This window comes from Rhipicephalus microplus, chromosome 9, assembly GCF_043290135.1.
Source record: "Rhipicephalus microplus isolate Deutch F79 chromosome 9, USDA_Rmic, whole genome shotgun sequence".
Taxonomy (NCBI): Eukaryota; Metazoa; Arthropoda; class Arachnida; order Ixodida; family Ixodidae; genus Rhipicephalus; species Rhipicephalus microplus.
The window spans coordinates 85392272-85397280 of NC_134708.1; the positions used below are offsets into that span (position 1 = coordinate 85392272).

At 44.9% G+C, this 5009-nt stretch overlaps 1 long non-coding RNA gene across 1 annotated transcript; it reads left to right on the top strand.

Moving 5' to 3' along the window:
* The first annotated feature begins 1145 nt into the window (after window positions 1-1145).
* Window positions 1146-1911, top strand: LOC142771384 (uncharacterized). The gene is made up of 3 exons (XR_012885888.1): window positions 1146-1257; window positions 1343-1408; window positions 1473-1911. It is a non-coding gene; the product is annotated as an uncharacterized LOC142771384 (long non-coding RNA).
* The last annotated feature ends 3098 nt before the right edge of the window (window positions 1912-5009 follow it).

Sequence of the window (5009 nt, forward strand, 5' to 3'; positions counted from 1 at the left end):
GTACGTATGCGCACGTGTGTGTGTGCGTGTACGTGTGCGCCTCCATGTGCGTGCGTTTGTGCTTGTGTGTATGTATGTGCGTGCGAGTGTGTATCTGTGTGCGAGCGCTCGTGCGTTCGTGTGTGCTTGTGTGTTCGTGAACCTTGGGCTGGATACTTGTGAAGTCAGGAACTCGTTTACTGTTGTTGCGTGCTGTCTGTATCTTTACAAAGTTTCAATACGGTTATAGTATTTTGTTGTTGTTTACGTACACTTCATGTTTCGAAGGCTTGGACCCTAATATATAAGTAGGTAAATGACGTTTCGTTTTTGTTACATGTGTAATAAAAATGTGCATGCTTGCACCGTTTTTTACTCCAAGAGTGAAAACGAATTCGAATGGGAGAGATGTGTTTGAGATGTGTTTGTTACTATGCGTATACTCATATATCGCGGTCATGTTTCAGCTCCATTTCACCAATGATCAGTTTGAGCCGAAAGTATAGGAAGCCCATGGACTGAAAAAATTGAAGCCCAACGCAATTCCTACTTTGTTCTCGCATTAGCCGCCGCCAAAAGAACGAAAACCCCCGTCAAAGAGGTTGGAAATTCGCAAGAAATGCTCAAAAAAACGTAAGGCACTCTTCAGTGACGTTCCCTTATTAAATATAGCATTCTAATGCGTATCTTAACTACATAATGGAACACAAGTGACGGAGAAATACTGTTGTTCGAAATCAGACCATCACACTGAATGGTGATTAAAGAATACACACACGGCGCTGAAATGCGGAAAATATTGTAGTTTTTTTGCCATATACCTAAGCACGATGATTCGATCTCAATCCAACCTTTATAATTATGTCAAAGTGTAGCAGAAAAGTCATTGTAGTTTCGAATTCCTGTTACAGAAAGCCACGTAAACTATGGAGGGCCGCTCGACGCCGAAGCGCGGAAAGTATTTCATAAAAAGCACGAGTTCTGTTGCGAGTGTCCATCTTGTGATTTGACCTTTCTTTGAATTACTTGATTCAGCGGGTTTGTAATACATGTGGGCGTATTCTGGTTGTATCACAATAGGTGAGGAATCCGTACTGGAGCATACCACAAGCAAACAAGGAGCGTCTGCTGAAAATCAGTGTAGCTCCCCAGCATCGGCAGATTCTGCTGGCTCCGCTTCTTCTGCAGAGGTAGCAGAGCCCGAAGTTAACGAAGTTTGCGAAAACGAAGTTAACCAGCTGGTGGAATCTCCTTTTGAAATCGTCCACGACAACTCCTGTAAGAGTCGCCTGAATGATTTGTGTGGAATGCCACCGTAATTTTGTTTCTCAAAAATATTTCCACCTGTCCTTTTCATGTGCAGCCCATGACAGATTTAGCCCTGAGGTCAGCAGCAACGCAACTCAAGATATTGCAGCAGTTGATAATGGTAAGCCAAACGTTGCTTTTTTTGATTTTGGGGTCTAAGCATTGACATTTCACCATCCAAACAGGCTTCCCTGGAACTACATGTCAACCGGCGATGAACGCAACCAGTACTGCACGACCTGTGCTTTACACTTGTAAGAGACGAGCTGTTGAACACTTAGACTTATCCTAATTTGTAACATGTGATATTGAGGGCTTACGTCTGAATTGCTTTCAGCGTGCCAAGAAGCAATGCAGGGACGAATTGCGGAGCTCGAACGTCTACAGGAAGCTACCGCGAGGAAACTGGCGCTCGCTAGGAAGAGGTATCTTAAAAGCGAAGAAGAAAAGGAAGAAATCAAGAAAAGGCTCAAAGGACTTTTTAATGATGACCAAATGAGGTCGATGGAACGACTGTCCGCGCAGGGAGCGCGATGGGAAGCAGGCACACTCGTCAAATCGCTGCAGCTGCGCCTGGCGTGCGGTTCCCGAGGATACGGACTCCTGAGGGAGTTCGGATATCCACTCCCGTCAGACCGTATGCTTCAGCGCCACATTCAGCACGTCAAGTTTCGACCTGGATTACTGAGAGATATACTGGAGCCTCTAAGGGCGAAGGTATGGCTTGGGTAAAACGCTGCATCACCAAATTTTCTGTGTCAGCAAATAGTAGCAAACACAAATACTGGATACTTGAACCTGTGGTTACGTCTGGAACTTCTCGGGGGAAAATGATTTTGGCCCATTGCTATAACTTGACACATGTCTTTCTAATTTACTAAAACTTCTGTAAAATGACTTGTTTTTTCTTCGTCTGGTAATTCCATTGTGCAGGTCAACCTTATGCAACCTGAAGAACGCCATGCTTCGTTGATGATCGATGAGATGCAGATTACACCAGGGCTCGTATATGACCATTCCTGCTGTAATGTGATGGGAGCTCCTACGTTACCACTGGCCGACGGATCGCTCCCAGACGACTGTCTTGCTACCCACGGCTTAGTTTTTATGCTCGGGGGTTCTCATTTAGGTGGAAGCAGACAATTGGTTATCATTTAACTGGAAATTCGTTTGACGCGAACAGCCTAAGAAGCGAATTGATTAACATAATAACGGCTTGTGAGTCGCTCGGATTAAAAATTCATGTGCTAGTATCCGATATGGGTGGCGGAAATCTGGCATTATGGCGACTGTTCGGTATTCGTGCAGGAAAGTATAGCCGGCCATCGACTAGCTGTGTTCACCCTTGTGATCAGTCAAGGCGACTGTGGTTTATGCCAGATGTGCCTCACCTTTTGAAGAGCCTTAGAAATCACCTGACAAGAGGCCAGGCTATTTACCTTCCCGATGACATCGTGAAAATGCATCAACTGCCTACAAACTGTGTTGATCTTCGTTATGTGAAAGAACTTATTGAACACGATGAAAAAAGTGAGATCAAGCTTGCTCCTCACCTTAACTCGTCTTGTGTTGAGCCAAACCATTATGACAAAATGAAAGTGAAATTCGCATACAGTCTATTTCGTAACGATACATCTGCTGGCTTGCACATGTTAGTTGAAAATGGTAAGATTAGCAAGGACGCACTGACTACGGCTTGGTTCATTTCGACCGTTTTTCGGTGGTTTAGGCTAACGACATCAAGGACTAGTAAACTGGCGTTTAGCCATTCAGTGCAAGCAGCTTATGGTGAAGCTGTTAAGTTCCTTACTGAAATTGTTGACTTATTCTCAAAGATTTCTATAGGGGCTCCGACAAATGCACCTTGGAAGCCAATACAGACCGGCATCAGTGTCGCCACATTGACTGCATTAGATCTTCAATCTACGATGCTTGACAAGTATAACTTCAGCTATTTCTTATTGAGCAGACTCAGCCAGGACCCACTTGAGAACTTGTTTTCAACCCTGCGCTCAAAAAACCCCATTCCGAGATTGTATGAATTCAAGTGCAGTCTGAGGAGTGCTACGTTAGCACAGTTCTTAAGGCCGAGCAAGAACGCCAGTTATTCGGATGATGGAGCGTTTATGCTGTTATCCCTTGAAGACCAGCCGAACAATGAGGGTCAGGAGCAAGTGCAACTTCCAGATGACCTGATTGATATGTAGGGTTTAACGTCCCAAAACCACCATATGATTATGAGAGACGCCGTAGTGGAGGGCTCCGGAAATTTCGACCACCTGGGGTTCTTTAACGTGCACCCAAATCTGAGTACACGGGCCTACAACATTTCCGCCTCCATCGGAAATGCAGCCGCCGCAGCCGGGATTTGAACCCGTGACCTGCGGGTTAGCGGCCGAGTACCTTAGCCACTAGACCACCGCGGCGGGGCTTCCAGATGACCTACTCGATCTAACAAGTGAAGCAGATCAGCCGATAGAATACTTGGCAGGGTATGTTGTATCCAAACTGCTGAAACGGCTGCACTGTGAAAACTGCCGCGCCGCACTCGTCAGCGATAAGGCACCAGCAAAATTAATCTCACTGAAGAACTTCTCAGAGTCGGGCCTTGCGCTGGTTAACCCTTCGCCTGCTGTCATGGAGATTCTCAAGGTGACGGAAAACTTATTCAGAAGCAACAGAGAGGCACTCATAAAAAACACTGTGACCGCTGTAGAACTTCAGGCTGCAGTCCCTAGAAGCATTTCCATCGTGACTTGTTTCCCTGCATGCCATGAAATCATTAAAGCTATTGTAGGCGTCTATGCCAAACTGCGAATTCACATTCTTGTCAGAAACGAGGCATCAAAAATAGTCCCCGCTACAAACGGCAAGTGTGCAAGCAAAAGCGTTGGCATGCACGTCGCTGCGGCAAACATACGCTGACAATTGTGCCCGCCTGCAGCAGATGCGATTTATTTCGTTGTTGTGTGTGTAGCGCTAGAACAACGACGTTTGTAGCATGCGCAGTACCTCTGAACAATATATATGTAGGTAGACCTTTACTGTATGAGAGCTGTCTTGCTGTTCATGTAACCCATGTAGAGATATCTTGGGCGTAAATAGCATGCGCCTCGGCTTCGAATTTCTTACAACGAGCGGTTCTTCATTGTTGCGCAAAAATAAACGTGTTGCTACTGAAATTTCTTTTCTTCTTCAGCTAACTGCACAGTGAGCCTACATGCATTTTCTTGGTTCACTGGACACAGTGAATTTACGGCAAGTAAAACTACCTTCCTATTGCAATCATAGTTACATATTCCTCAAAATTTAGTTAATATTATAAGCTGTGTTCAAGAAATTAACGACAAACAACTTCTCAGTTGAGGAGAAATACTTCGTAGCTAGAGTAGTACATTTTTAGAACCACATACCAGTCCGGTCCGGAACCTTCCGCGCCACCTTGATTATTTTGTAGTTCAATGCCATCAGTTATGAAACACCGGTAGCATTTTTCATTGAATTATTCTTTTGAATAAAATCAAACGATTATACTCCTTCGACCTTCGTGCATATAGAAGAACATATGTTGGTTAGGCTAAAGTAAAACATCTCACAGGGTTCCTTATGCGTTCATTTAGGACGACTCGAAGGCGAAAACAATCTTCTTTTTCCTCTCAGCCATTGTATTTAGGTGTATTGATGCTGCCCCGCCACCCTTCCAAAGCTTTCTGCGCCTATCG